Genomic DNA, 16,598 nt, shown 5'->3' with positions numbered 1-16,598 from the left:
CTAAGGTTTGGTCTTCAGGGGATGCAAATGATGCTTCCAGTTCTTGAAGTAGTACTATGGGTGGTTACTCTTATATTTACTCTCTTTCCCTTAAAACTTTCCTGTCATTGTCAAGGGCAATACTATCCTCCCAATCCCTTAGGCTCATCACCTAGGTGTAATCCTTTACTCCTACCTATCTCTCAACTCCCATATCCAATCCGTTACAGGGCCTATCAATTTTTACCTTTGCATCATGCCCCCTTCTTTCCTCTTACACTTACTGCTTTGGTGAAGGTCTTCATTACCTCACACTTACACTGTTGCAATAGAATGTTGATGGATCTGCCTGCCTTGAGTCTCTTCCCACTCCAATTCATCCTCCATTTGGTCACCAAAATTGTTTTCCTAAAACTCAGGTCTGACCATGTCATCCATTCACTAAAGAAATTCCAGTGCTTCCCTATCACCTCCAGGAGCAAATACAAAATCTCTGGTGTTCAAAGTCCTTCATACCCTAGCCCCTTCTACTTTTTCTTTCTTTTTATACCTTACTCTCTCCCTTCAATCCAATGACCCCAGCTTTCTTGCTATTCTAAGAAGAAGACACTCAATCTCTCAAGTGAGCAAGACTTTCTATCTCTTGGGTCTGGGCATTTTTTCCAGCTGTTCCTCATGCCTGGAATGCTCTCCCTCCTCATCTGCACCTTCTAGGTTCCCTGTTCCTTTAAGTCTCAATTAAAATCTTATTTTCTTCTGGAAGCCTTTCCTAACTTTCTTAATTCTAGTAGCTTCCCTTTCTGAATTAATAAATACAACTATGACTATTACTTTGTTATTTAGTCTAATTGGACATGAGTTGTGACCCCATTTGGGGTTTTCTTGGCAAAGATACTGGAGTGGTTTTGATGGAGTCCTAATAGAGTTGCCTTGAGCCCCAATATTCTAATTTCATTACAGGCCTACTGTACCTACTTAGTACCCCTCACTAATGTCCCAACTTCATGTATGCCTCACTGCTCACTAGCACAAGTGTGTCCCTGAACTCCTAGTTCCCACAGAAACAGCAGATGTGTCCATGTGATGGGAAACCAGCCACTGCCTCTACCTAGCTACTGCCCCCAGACCCATTCCCATATATTTGAACAGGTGTGTTCTTGTAGTCAATTATAATCACATCCTGCATCTAGCCCAAGACAGGAGCACAATACCTAACTATCTATCTTGACCAGATAGGACCACAATAGCTAGCCAACTGGGGGCTACCATGACCAGAAAGTTTAATCACCAAACCATAGGTGGGGCTCCTCCTCCATTACCTAATCCCTTAACAAACTCCTGACTTTTTAATATTATCCATAGTCCTATATTCTATGTAAATTTCTGTTATGCAATTGCATCTTTACCCTAATAAAATCCATCTTGCTTTCTCTAAAGTTGCTGATTCCTCTTGGAAGTTAGCCTACTCTGTGAGAGGCATCGGTCTCAATAAATGCCTGTACTTGGATTAGAGGTGTTCTGACTCTGAATTCTTTGAGATTGTTCTACCACAATACATCATTAAACCACAACAGTTTTTGGTGTCCTTGGGTTTAAACTTCAACAGTTTTTTGTTGCCATTTCCTTCTACAGCTCATTTTATAGATGAAGAGATTGAGGTAAACAGGGTTAAGGGACTTGCTGAGGGTCAAATAGCTAGTAAGTGTCTGAGGTCAGATTTGAAGTCAGAAAGATGAGGTTTCCTCACTATCCATTTGTGCTTACTAACTGCCCCAAATTACTAAATACTACTAGTACTGTTAACAACTAACATATGATGCTAGGTACTATGCTAAGCACTTTACAATCATTATCTCATTTGATCCTCAAGACTGTTTTGGGAGGGGTAGCTTGCTATCATTATCTCCATTTTATAAATGAGGAAACTGAGGCAAATTGAAGTTAAGTGACTTTCTCAGGGTCTCACAGCTGGGAAATGTATGAGATTGGATTTGAACTCAGAACTCTCTGATTCCAGGCACAGTGCTCTGTCTACTGTGCCACCAAGCTGCCAAATATTTCCTATTTATCCTATATATAGTTTATTTGTACATAATTGCTTCCTTCTTGTGTCTCTCATTAGGTTGTAAGCTCCTTGAGGGAAGGGACTAATTTTTGCCTCTTTTTTATCCCCAACATCCATGTTATATGTGTCTGGCACATATTGGTGCTTAATAAATGTTTATTGACTGATTGGTGGACTATCAAGGAGAGTGAGATGGTCAGATTGTATTTTAAGAAAATGACAGGCATCAGAGAAAATCATGTAAAATAAGTCCAAATAGGTTAGAATCAAATCATGAAGGACTTTAAATGCTAAAGTGAGGAGCTTTCATTTTATCCTAAAGTCAACATATAAACCACTTACACATTTTCCTCCCAGGGGAGTGACCTGGTCAACCTATATTTTAGGAATATCAATTTGGCAGATGAATGAAGGATAGAATGAAGAGGGGAGAGACAAAGCAGTGAGACTAATTTAGGAAGCTGTATTGCAAGAGTCCAGGAGAGAGATTAAGTGGGCCTAACCAAGTGTAGTGGCTCTATGAGTAAAACAGAGATAGATATGAGAGAGGTGGAGATAGAACCACTAAGATCTGGCAATCATTTGATATATAGGGAAAAGTGAGGAGTCAAAGATGTTGTCCAACTTGTAAAACCTAAGTGACTGGAAGGAAGATGGTATCCTTGGTACTAATAAGGAAGTTTGAAAGAAGGGTGTATTTGGAGGAAAAGATAATGTGATAACAAAAATCCAGATTGCAATCCAGCCTTGCCTATGTACTCTGCGTGACTCATTCTGTTTCTCCTGATATGAAAAAGAGGACTGTTACTCACTAGTCACTGCCACCAAATGCAGAACTCCCTCTCAAAAGAACCCTTAACATAGCCACAAAGTGATAGGAGGGACACTAGGGTAAATTTTTCCAGTAGCATTTGGATAGAACTTCCATCAAACTGGACAACTACTATGAGGAGTGGTTAAATTATAGCTACCCTAAATTCAGACACCCAGAAGTATGAAAGTTGGGAACTTGAACAGCAGAAGGAAGCAGCACAAGGATAGAGTATTGGGGGAAGAGCTGCACTTGTGTTGGAGACAAGCTTTACAATTAGGCTAGCATAACACCAATGCAATATTCACAGCACCAAGGGCGACTATGAATATGCCAGCATAGTTCCGAATCGCAAAGTATAACAGACTCTCCATATAGAAGGCAGAAGAAAAACATTTATTCAGACACTAGAAAGACAAATCCCAACACCAGAAAGCCAAATCCATCATAGTAACCAAGAAGTCAATACACATTATCACTTCAGGCAACAAAGCCATTCCCAAGTTTTCCCGCCCCCTCCTGGGGCCTTCCCACAAACACTCACAACACTAACTGTGCCTGGCTGTGTCTGCTTTCTCCTCCCCACTAACTACTCTCACCAACTTCCTCTCAGCTCTGCTTTACCCTTCCTGTTTCACTCATTTAGCAAGCTTTTCCTATCACATGTGACTTCCATAGGCTTCCATATGATTTAAGCAGGTCACATGAACCTATTAATATGTGGGAAAGATCTTCAAATACATTAACAATACAGCTAGTACACTAAGAGTGGGGTGTTATGTATCTTCCCATCCTCCAATTGGTTGCTTACATACCCTTTGTGGTTGGGTTACAAATCCCTGGAGTTTCTATCATGGCTACCACTTTGGAGATTTTTGATTTAGAGTACCAATGAAGTACAGTCCTCATCTATCCACTTTCCCTTATCTTCAGAATAATCAGTTGGCATATGTTCTTGATTCTACTTCTACATTGCTTATTGAATCCTATCTCCTCTCCATTCATACCACAAGCACCCTGATTTGGGCCTTGTTGGGCCTCAGCTGTTGCCCATCTGTTTACCTGCATTTAGTCCCTCCTCTTCTCCATTCTGTCTCCTTCATAGCTACTAAATTCGTATTTCTAAAGCAGGTCTGATCATATTTCTCACCCTATAAAGAAGCTTAAATGGCCTTTTCTTGTCTCTAGGATAAAACACAAACTCTTCTGTTTGGCATTTAAAGTACTTCATGTTCTTTTCGAGCCTCTCTCTCCATACTTATTTCACATTATCTTTTCTCATGCACTTCAAGGCCTAGCCATTCTGGTCTACTTGTTTTACCCATGTAAGATAGTCCATCTTTTACCTCTGTGCCTTTTTATATGCTGTTTCCAGTACAGAATTCACTCCTTTTTCACTTCTACCTCTTTGAAATTCCTAGATCCCTTCAAGGTTTAGTTTAAATGCCAAAGAACAAGAACATTTTTCCAATTTCACACTTGTTGATGCTCACTGACTCTCATCTAGAATTATGTTGTATTAACTCATCTACATAAGTTTTACCTTAAAGAATATAAACTCCTTGAGATCAGAATCTGTTGGTTTTTTGTCTTTATATCCTAATACCTAGCACCTGCCATATATGGGCTTAAAATGTTTGTTGAAGATTATAGAATTAAATAAACAGAACATAAAATGTCTTGAAATGAGAAGATAATCAAGAGGTGTAGAACTTGAACTGACTTCTTACACTCCATTAAGATAATTTATTTCTAGATTTTATTTATACTTGATGCTTACATATCTAGCATCGAAATTTTACTGCTGGGTCTACAAAGGCTGTGTCACTCCCTGTCCTATACCCAATGACACATGTAGTTTGGACCTGGTTCAGGCTTGGGTTAGTGAGCCTCTAATTAGGAAGGATTAGACTCTGCTTTCTCATGTTCTTTAACCCTTAAAATTCCCCAACCTGATATCTCAGCAAATTTAGTAAGTTAGATGATGACTTACAAGTCAAGGGAGTTCTCACAAAGGGAAGAAGTAAAATAAGTATTCATTGCACAAGACAAATCAGGTATGGGACAAGTAATTAATTCTGATTCACACATACACACAAGAAAAGGCTAAGCATAAAGAACTTGTAACTATACGTTAACAGGACTCAGTAAATTAATGAGATTCAACAACTGTAACAACATATAAAATTATTATTACAATGTTTAGAGAAACAGATATTTAAACCTCATCAGAACACCTCTTAATCTGACTTTTTATATTTTAACTCTGTATTATCTAAACACCCCACTGATGACATAGTCAACTTCTTGTTTGTGGTCATATCCTTTGATGTAAAAGCATCCTCTGCTGCTAGCCAGCAACTTTAGCTGTTGCAGCTTTTAGGGTTAGGGGATTTTATCAGATTCTTCATACCCTTTGAACTCACAAGGTCACCCCTGGACATATCTGTCTCAGAGTTCCTTAGTATCTGCTCAAAAAAGGAAACACAAAAGAAGCAACCCAAAACTAGGACTAGGGTTTAGGCAGGATATATCCTAAGACTCAGGTTCACTGGAACCAGGAATGGCCATAGAACATGTTTTATAGAAAGGAAAGAAAGGCCCTACTAACTGGTTCTCATTCAGATGCTTTTAGTAACTTATAACTGTGATAGTGACCTCTTCTTACATAGTAGGCTAAAATGTGAGCTTTTCATTTTGGTAGAAAGACCTACTTAGGAAAAACAATAGCAACATTCTTTCATGCTTAGAAATATGATTTAAACATAAATTAAGTTAACTGCAATTCTTCCCCTTCCCTCTCCTCTCCCTACATCATTAGAATACTTGAAAAGAATTGTATGGGCTACTTAGTACATTTGCAAATACAGTAAAATCTCATTTAAGAGGAATGGGGCCTCAAATAGAATTTTGCCTTGGATGACAGAGCCACATAAAAGCAAAGATATTTCAAATGACCTGCTTCTGTGGTATACCCCAAGGTTAGTATGGAATCAGCCAATTTTTTTTTTTTTTTACTTTCTACGCCTCCACCTGGAGTTCTATACAATGAAACTCATATCCAAAATCATGCCCTCAAGGCACTGTGGTCAGATCCTCCTTCCACAAAGAAAAGCTTAATCATCTTCATTATATATGACTGATGTGACATTTTACAAAAACTTTCTGCAAGAGTTGAGAACAAAAAAGGCTTTCTGGTTATCCTTCCATTATCCATAAAATTAAATTATGCATTCTCTGTGTCTGACAGTTAATTGGGGACTGAGAATTGTTTTGCCTTGAAAAGAGGTAAACTAAGTAGCTTGGAATCCTGGATAAACAATCCTTTAAGACTGTAAATTTCAGAAAAGGGTGCATGTGAGAGATAGACTCAGACAGACTGACAAAGACTGAGAGATGGAGACAGATAGAGACACATAAAGAGACAGAAACAGTCATGGACACACAAAGAGAAACAGAAAGGGAGAGAGGAAGAGGCAGAGAGAAGAAAAGAGAAAGAGAGAGGGAGAAAAAGTGAGGCGGAATCTCAGAGGGAGAAGGTAGATTTAGAGCTGTAAGAGACCATAGAGATCACACGGTATAGCACCCTCATGTTACAGATGAAGAAACTAAAATCCAGAGAGAAAATACTGTGCTTAAAGTTACTATCTTCCCTCTCCTGCCACCTCATCTCCACCCCCAGCTTTTCAGCTCTCTTTGTTAGTCTTCTACCTCGAGGAGATTATAAACTCCTTGAGGGCAGGGACTTTTCTTTTTTTGTATTTGTATCTCTGGTGCTTAACACTCACTGAGCTGGGCATAGCATAGGTGCTTAATAAATGTTTATTGACTATGTGGAAGAGATGGGATATGAGCCCAGATACCAAATAAATGAATGAATAAAACATTTATTAAGCACTTACTTTGTACAAAGTACTGTGCTGAGTGCTGGGGATATGAATAAAAACAAGACTGTATGCTCTCAAGGAGCTCACAATCTAATGAAGGAGACAGCATATGAGAGGTTTCAGTTGCAAATCCGATGGTCCCATGGTGTGGTAACCAAGTAGAAGTAAATTCTTCTTCTTTTATGTCATTTCCACTTTAAAAATAATATTTGTTTCTGATATTGAACCAGTGTCAAGGACTTTGTAAGCAAGAATTGTCTTTGCTGGGTTTTCATTAGCTTTGACTGTAGAACCTGTAGCACAGTTGAGTTGTTTCTTTTTCTTTTTTAAAAGATATTTTTATTTATTTTGTTAAATATTTCTAAATTACAAGCATTAACTTATTGACTTTTTATTTTTTAATATTTTACTTTCCTCCAATTACATGTAAAAACAATTTTTAACATTCATTGTTTATTTTTTTTAGGTTTTGAACTCCAAATTCTATCTCTTCCTCCCTCCCTCCCAGATGATAAGCCATCTGATAAGGGTTATACATGTGCAAGCATGTCAAACGCTTCCTATAGTAATCATTTTTGGAAGAAAACTAAAGATGGAAGGGAGAGAGAGAGAGAAAGATAGATAGATAGATAGATAGATAGATAGATAGATAGATAGATAGATAGATAGATAGACAGAGAGAGAGAGAGAGAGAGAGAGAGAGAGAGAGAGAGAGAGAGAGAGAGAGAAGTAGTATGCTTTGATCTGTATTCAGTCACCATCAGTTCTTTCTATGGAGATGGATAACACTCTTCCTGATTCCTTTGGGATTGTCTTGGATCATTGTATAACTGAAAATAACTAAGTCATTCACAGTTGTCCATCATACAATATTACTATTACTGTGTACAATGTTGTCCTGGTTCTACTCACTTCACTCTGTATCATTTCATGTAAATCTTTCTAGGTTTTTTCTGAAATTATTCTCTTGTCATTTCTTATAGCATAATAATATCCCATTAAAATAATATACTACAACTTGCTCAGTTATTCCCCAGTTGATGGTCATTTTCTCCATTTCCAATTCATACTGGATTTTTAAAAAAGTATTTAAAAAAAAATTCATTTTTTTAAAATTTTGAATTCTGAATTCTCTCCCTCCTTCCTGCCCCTCCCCTACCCCTTGAGAAAGCAAGCAATATGCTATCCATTACACGTGTGAAGTCATATAAGATGTATTTCCATAGTGGCCATGTTGTAAACACACACACACACACACACACACATACAAACAAGAAAAAGAACGTTTTTGAAAAGTATGCTTCAGTCTGCACTTAGAATGTATCAGTTCTCTCTCTGAAGGTGGCTAGCATTTTTCATCATGAATCCTTTGGAATTGTCTTAGATCATTGTCTTGATCAGAGTAGCTAAGTCTTTATAGCTGATCATTTTTGCAATATTGTTGTTGTTGTGTACAATACTCTCCTGGATCTGCTCACTTCACTTGGCGTCACTTCATACAAAGTCTCCCAAGTTTTTCTGAGACCATGCTGCAGCTGAACTGTCTCCAGTCCATATCACTATAGAGAATGTTTCCTAGGATGATGGCTGAGGACACTAGACTGGAAGTAATATTACTCTTGGGTTCAGGATTCTGGGCATTCTCCTTCAAACTCTTAAGGAAGATGGTGGTCAAAGTGGCTGTGGTTTGACTTACTTGGCACATTCTGCCTCCTGTCTCTTTAGCAGTGTGATTTATTGCTTCAGAAGGCTAGTTTGTTTGAACTATAAGTGGCAATTGATTAAGAATTGGTGAGTATGGCTGGTCCTTTCTCCAAAAGAGTTGCTTTCTCAGATGATGGCCACAAGGGCTCTTGAAGCTGATCTGGTGAGGTGGGGGAGGTGTTGCTACTGAGCCTATCTTCCTGTTCGTGGCAGTTGATCAGAAGTTATTGCTAGTGGTGATGACAAAAATGGGCCCCCTCTCCATAATAATTTCTCCTGTCATTGATGAGACTGAGCTGGTGATTTGGGGGGGGGGGGTGCTATTCAAGGCTTTTCTGCTCAGGATTCTGGGCTGTCTTCCTCAGGATCTGAGTAGAGATGATGGGTAAGGTGATGGTGGTGGCTTGCCTTAACTAGCCCTTGCTGCATCCTGTCTCTCCTTCAGCGTGCCTTGTTGCTTCAGATACAGGATTTATTTCACTATACCATATCACCTCTCCCATAGTAGAAAGATGAGGTAAGACTGGGAATAAAGGATAGGAGATAGACAGACAACAAGCCAGAGTCAGAGAAGTTGTTAGTCAAGTTAGAGTTGGAGGCCTAGAATTAATGTTTATTCAGAGCATGGATAAGCATCAAAGATCAGAGCAGTGTAATGTCTCAAAATCGGGGAGGAAACCAAAGCTAGAACCCACGTAAATCTCTCATCAGGGCAAACAATAAAGCAGGAGCCAAAGAGAAAAGATATAAGCAAGCAAAAATGATGAATATTGGTTACAAGTTTAGGTAGACAGAACTGAGATCCATAAGAACAAAAACATAATGGAAGGGTTATCTTTATGTATTCTACATGTAATGGACTGGACAATAAGGCACAGGCCTTATATCATGCACAAGGTGCTGTCCTTAGGAAAAAATATACTGTGCCTGGTATTAACTCGTGAAAAATTGGGGATTGTGTTTCCAAAATGCATGATATGTTGTGATGGAGTATGTGAAGACATTCTTTTGATGATTTCTTGTCTGCTTTCTGCATGGTAATAGAAAGCCTTTAAACTGACTGTTGAACTGGAACTGTGTATAAATACAAAAGTCAGGAATAGATGAATATTTTTCTTCGGCACCTTTTGAGAAAGAAGAAATTTTGTAAATCTTCAGATGGGGAAAGAGCTAGCAAGCGGTGCTTCTGGCTGCCTTATCCCCCCCACTCAGAAGGCCATGTGACTGCAAACCTCTAGCCCCTCTGTTTCTTCTTACTGTTATATCGATAATTTCCGATTTTAGATGAATAAACATTAGAAATGAAATGGATGATGATATTGTGAGCTTTGAAAGGTTGGGGGAGGCACGAGAAGTCCTTCTGGAGTCAAGAGAGTGTTATAGCTGAAGCAGCTGAGCCTGGTGAGACTTTGGACCTGAGAAAACATGCATCTACTTTATCTGACCCAGCAATGAATTGAACTTGCAATTAAGACATCATGTCTTGGAAGCAAGAAAACAACTTCTCGATAGACTACATCACAATCAGAAGTGAATTTGCAGGGTGAGGAGGAGTAATTTTAGCAACTTTGATCCTGCTTTTCTAGGGAACCAATGGGTTTCTATAGGGAGTGAGTATTGGGAGGTATTTTTTACTTCTGATCTTGCTATATCATCTCAATAAATAACTCATCTTTGAAAGCTAATTAAGTCTGACTAATTGATTTCAACTGATAATCAATGGAAGAAGCATTTTTGCTCTGAGGATTTAGCTCCTAGTCTGAGTATGGATGGAGAAAGTGACCCTGTGTGCAACATATATACCACATTTTTTTTTTGTACCACAAACAATTTAATTCTACAAAAAAAGATGCACAAGGGAATAGTGTAGATGATTATTAGGTCAGAGGAGAAAGGGAATGTGTGTGTCTATGTGTGTGTTTATATAAGCAAGCATATGTTTCTTCAGGAACTGGAGGGGAGGAGGAGTGGCATATTTCAAGTCTGGCTAATAGATTATAGACAAAGTGGGTCTGTTTACTGAAAATTCTACAACCTGGAATCAGAATCATATATCCCAGACTTCACATGAATATTCAAACAGCACCTCCTCAATCACTGCTAGCTGGTAGAGCTTGGTAAAGAATGATCAAAACTCCACATTGAGACTCTAACTTTGCCCCAGAAGGGCAATGAGTCATTACAAGGACTGATAGCAAGTCATGTTTCAGGCAAACTAAAACCTGATAGGAGTGTCATCTCCAAATATGAAAGAATATGAATGTATGCATGCTGCGTTCATCATTATTTACTTAAAAGATACTTCAGTAGTGTCTTTTATCATGTTTTTAAGGGAGCAAGTTGTGACACCTACAGGGAACCCCAAGCCATTTAGTTACTAAAGCAGTTGTACGTTCCAAGTGAATTTACAGTCACTTTAACATTAACTAGGCTAACTATGTTGTTATGGAAACTTCAAGTTAATAACTCACAGATTAAAGTGGATGCTTAATTTGGGCTGGGGTAGGGAGAAAAAAGAGAATTTTCATAGTTAAAATGTACAGATTTGAGGTTGATCTTTAAGAACATCACTAAATATTTTTAAAATGTCAATGTTTCGTGTCATTATTGCCAATTTATGACGAATGCAATCTTTGGGCCAGAAGCTCTTAGTATGTGAATTACACTGAGGGCATTTTTCATTTCTTTGGGTCATAACTCCCACCTGGAAAATCAGAGAAAATCAATAACCACCACTAATGTGGATATAAAGGTGCCCTATGGGTTAATATTAAGGCTTGATTTTTCAGTGCCTTATGAGAACCCTCCTGAGCTTGAGGGTGTCCTGGAGTCTCTTCCCCTTATCTTGAAATACCATAAAACTTCCCCTTTATCCTGTACCATAAAATTCCTTGTCTCTCCAAATCCTGGATAATAAGATTCCCTTGTCTCTCTTGTCATTCATCTTCCTCATCCTGTGTTCTTATCTTGCAAGACTTATCCTATCCCTAAATCTCCAATCCCCATAAGAAACGCTAAAATCATCCTACCGGCTGCATAGCTTTTTTTCTATATAAGTCTGGTTCTTCTCCTATGTTGGAGCCTTTGTTTAGCTCCTTGCTAAATCTCAGGTCCTCTGCTTTTGCCTCCATCAAACTCCCAATGGCTACAGAGAAGGTCTAAGTGAATTCTTTCAAATCTGAACCAGCTCTCCCAACTCTGACCTCAACACCACTACTCAGTCTTCTCACTCTATAGATTCCTTGTTACCCACTCCAGGTTCATATGTGATGACTGCAACTCTGGAAGGTCTTTTTTTCCCCTGTGACACCTGAGATGGGTGTTCCCTCGTATGAGCAACACTCTCAACTCATATAGTACCCAGTAAAGACCCCTGATTTACTCAAATTGCCTTATAGGGCAGGGAAACTATTCGTTCTACCCCCTTTCTTTCCTGGGTACACACTATTCTTTTTTTGGAGTGTGTGTGTGTGTGTGTGTGTGTGTGTGTGCGTGCGTGCGTGCGTGCGTGTGTGTGACAGAAATGAAGAGAGGAAGAAAAGTTCCAGCAGCTGGAGCACTTTATTTCTAAGATGATTTTGAAAGTCTTTCCTTGAGTTAAAACTCTTTGACTTGTCAAATTTTGTGGCTTTGAATCAGTGTTAAAAAAAAAACCCAAGTAACCAAATAAAACCAAGCAATGAATATATTTATCATGTCCATATCTAATTCAGAAATGATAGACCAAGGCATGAATTTTCTTAAACTTTCCTAAAATTTGGGAAGCCACCAATAAGGAAATTTAACTCAAAATAATAAAGTTTTAGGAACATGATGTCTCTATATTTTGAATGGAAACAGACAACTTTATGTATATTATGTAATATATCTCTATACATCTCTCTATATATCTCTAAATAAGATGTATATCAACATAAAAATCCTTAGCAATGGCAAAAAATGTGAATAAACATTTGATTCCTAAGAAACCTCATTAAAAAAAATTGAGGCATTACAAGAAAAAAACAAAACAAAACAAAACAACCTTCAATAACTCAGTAACATTGCTTCTGCTTAGACAGATTTTCTGTTTTTTTAAAGGCTTTCCTTCAATAAATGGTCTCTCATGCATATGAGATTCTTTAATAAGTCCAATCTAGAGCTATCTCCATAGACTTTCTGATTATGAATATCAACTAAAGCATAAAACAGGGAGATACAGCTCTATTGGTCAAAGGTTTTGCTCTCACTTGATAATGTTTAATATAAAATTTTGGAATAATCTCTTTGTTCTTTCTGAAGTAAACTCAGAGAGTGCCTCTTCCTATGTCAGCAAAAGCCAGCCAAGGCTGACTCTACATTCCTTAGGAGACCTTTAACCTAAGACATTATATCTTGAATAATGGGACTTTCCTTTGTATCTTATTATCTATGGCATATTAATGGTAAAGAAAATATAGACATCTTAGGTCATAATTTCTATTGAACTTTGTTTACCCTTTCCTATGTCAGTTATCTGTTTAGGGCAGGAAGCCTGCCACTCACTAGTGGTGGGATTTCCTTCTTTATCACCAAGACATATGTTTACCCAGCTGGAATCGCAAGGCCTGACCAACATTACTTTGTTAATTGTCTTGTCTTACTAAATTTATGATTTGTTCAACTAGGAGAGTTCCTTTCTCACGGCAAAATGTATATAAGCCAGAAGATTTCTGCACTGGGTAGCCAGAACATTTCTGGCTCCATAATGCATTATGTTACCGTTGTCTTTAATGGAGAATTGATCAATTAATTAATTAAATCATAAAATGTATGCATTTAGCCTGTTGCCTTTTCTCTAATTAAGTTTTCAGGTCAACACACTTTAAGACACTTTAAAATTTCAGTGTTTCACTGGGATTGGTGATGTCACTGATTTGGGCAACTCTTCCAAAGGACCAGATACTATCTAAACTTTCTTATCCTTTGTGACTCTTACCCATGTCCACCTATAAATTTTTCATAGGGTTCAACTTAACGTGGTAGTGGAACTTCCTCCAGATCTCTTGTATCTCCAGGATTTAGCATGATGCCTGGCCCATAATAAGCATTAATATATGCTTATTGAGTGATGGATTGATATTATATGGATACCAGTGGGGCACATCTTTCATTGTTTGGTTTATTGTTTTCTTTCACTTTATGCTCAGTACATGTATCTTCTTAATACTTGAAACCTACTCACACCCTCCATACTCTGTTCTGTTCCTATCAGAGTGACTGGAGGCTTTAATTCTTTGGAGACTGGCATTCCATGACTTTTATCACTATGAAATATCACCAGAATACAGTTGTTTAAAAAAACAAAGTGGTCGTGAGGATTAATGAAGAGATGCCTGAGAGCCATTCAAACATATTCCCCATCTTCACCCACCTCAAAAGAGCAACCAATAATGCTAATAAAAGAATAAAAAATAGTAGAAAAAAATGAAAGGGAATGTTTCAAAGAGAAAAACAATAATAGCAAAAGGCTGATTATCAGTCAATTCTCCTAGATATGCCCAGAGCGCACTGTTTCAGGCTAGCAGCAGGGGGTCTATAGTTTGAATTCAGGGGGGTTGTGGTAGTACTTATTGTTTTCCATCATGCTTTCCCTTAGGCAGTGACCCAGTTGGATAACCACACCCTTTTTTAGATCAACAGTCTTTGAATCCCACTAATCCCAGTTGTGTAGCTGTGAATATAACAAGTTCCTATTCTCCTGACCCCTCCCCCCCTTTTCTGTTTTTGGGATAGGGGGTGGGGAAGTTGACCTAATAGAAATTTGAACCTGCTTGTGACTATGTGTGAGTGATCATTACATTTTGTTTCCCCTCTCCCCTTTTAATTGCTGAACCAAAAAAGTTGATGATGCAGGATGCCACCCCTGTTAGAAGGAGCGGCTTCTGGCTGTGGAATGGGAGGCTTTTGAAGGTTGACAACAAGAGCAATGTCTATTGGAGTGACTTTAGATGCAGCCGTAGTAACGGAGAGAGCTTCCAACAAGGAAGGCATAGGAGAAGGACATCTCAGGAAGGAAGATCCCTCTGGTTGTCTGATCATACCATGCTTAGTGGAGGCAAAATGCTGTCTCATTAACAGTCTTCCAAATACAGTTTATGCCCCCACCAGACCTCTCAACTGATTGGACTAGAAGCAATGAGTCACTGGACTCTCCTCTAATGATTCTGTGATTCTTTATTTCTTACTGTTCCATTTCTCGTTAGGCAAAAATGAACTTTCTGTTCTGTACCTAAATCATGTTGCTACACTGAGTACTTTTTTTCTTGAATTGTTATCACTGTTCAAGGCACCTTGTGAATTCACTCAGAGAGCAAGACATGTCTGTGATGCCAAAAAATTGCAAAGCATTATGGTAGATTAAGCTCAGAGTAGGTCATAAGACCTCTTCTGAATGACCAATACAGGTTTTAGGCCTTTCTCAGCTGTTGGGGATTCAAAATGGTTTGGGGAGGGGTCTACACAGGTAAAGGACAGAGATGGGCATAGGTTGCAGCTCTTATGGCATCAACTGAATGGTGCTTAGGTAGCTGCTGTGTTAGAGAAGAAATCTAGAGGCTGTCAAGGTATATATGGGCAGGGTTGCAGGGCAGAGGTGGGGTGGGGGAAGAATGTTTAAAGTTTAGGGCTTTATCTGGAATTTTCAAGAACCAAAATGAAGGGACTTCTGGAAAGAAAACTTCCTAAGAGGTCAAAGCAGATGTTTATCTGTGACAGTGTTGATGTTACCCTCTTAGTCCCTATCCCCTTCCCCCACTGGCTTAGGCTGATTAATTGTGGAAGGTCATTGAATCTGGATGAATCTGGACAGACTTTGAGAGACAGTGGAGGACAGAAGGGCTTGGCATGCTGTGATCCATGAGGTCCTGAAGAGTGGGACACAAATGAAAGACTGAAAAACAGCAACATTGAACTTATCAGTTGCAGAAATCTTTATGGGAGAAATCAAAAGCGTGTGGATGGGAGGTTTACATAAGAGTATAAGATCTGATACAACACTATCATAATAAGAGGGAATGGGCTCGGCATATGGCTAAGTTCCATTCAGTATTCCCAAATGACAAAATAAAAGCACCAGAATAAACCAAAAGAAAAGAAAAAAAAACAACTATACTATGAAAGAAACTGCAGCAAGATAGCCTGAGAGAGTCTCTGAGATGAACCCTTCTCCATTACCCCCGCAAAAGGAAATAAATAGTATGTCACATAGAAATAATGAATAATGAGAAACAAAAAAGAGATTAAAAAAATATACATCACAAATTCACAGCAAGATTGGTAAACAAACAAACAAAAACAAACTGAGGCAATCTAGAAAAGGTTATAATATGATGAATAAACAGTGGACAATAAAAATTACTCAAAAATCCCTGATGGAAAGGAAAGCAAGACATACCCTATAGGTACCTCAGAAATGATGATAGAACAATGACAAGAAATTCAAGGATCATACCGGATGGAATAAAATAACTACTTAAAAAAAAGAAATAAGGATGGAAATTAATGGTAGTCAGAAGACTCAGAGAAGAAATTTAAAATGCAAATAGAAGCTAATTTAGAACATACAAGCAGAAATCCCTTCAAAAAGGGAATCCTTTCCAAAAAATGGATGGTAGTTATGGAACCCTTAAACACAGGAGTGGAGGACAATTTGACAAAGCAATAAAATGTCAACAAAAATGAAAGGAAATGAATGCTATACAGGTCAACGTGATTGATTGTGAAGATAGACTGCGCAAAGCAAATCCAAGAATCATAAGTCTTCTGCTCCTATTCTTCTACTTTATTAGCTGAAATAACCCCTTTATTCTTGGGTTCTATGAGTTCATTTGTCTTTTCTTTAAAAGAAATATCATCTGTATAGCTAACAAATTTAATTATACCTCGAAATGTCCTATTTTCTATCCATGATTTGATAAACCCCAATCTGATATCACCCCTTCACCATTTTCTGTTTCCACTCATACATACATTCTGGGAAACACTGATGGAAGGTCATGAAATGAGGTCAACTAGGAACACTATTGATTTATGACATCTTAACCCTTTTATTTTTCCTTTATACATCTATTGCAAACTGCATCTTCTCAACTGAGCTTTCTTTCTGCCTCTTGACCTTGACTTATATTTTGTT

The sequence above is a fragment of the Notamacropus eugenii genome, chromosome 1, assembly GCF_028372415.1.
Source record: "Notamacropus eugenii isolate mMacEug1 chromosome 1, mMacEug1.pri_v2, whole genome shotgun sequence".
Classification (NCBI taxonomy): domain Eukaryota; kingdom Metazoa; phylum Chordata; class Mammalia; order Diprotodontia; family Macropodidae; genus Notamacropus; species Notamacropus eugenii.
The sequence above is the reverse complement of the archived record's forward strand: the minus strand, read 5'-3'. Positions refer to the sequence as shown.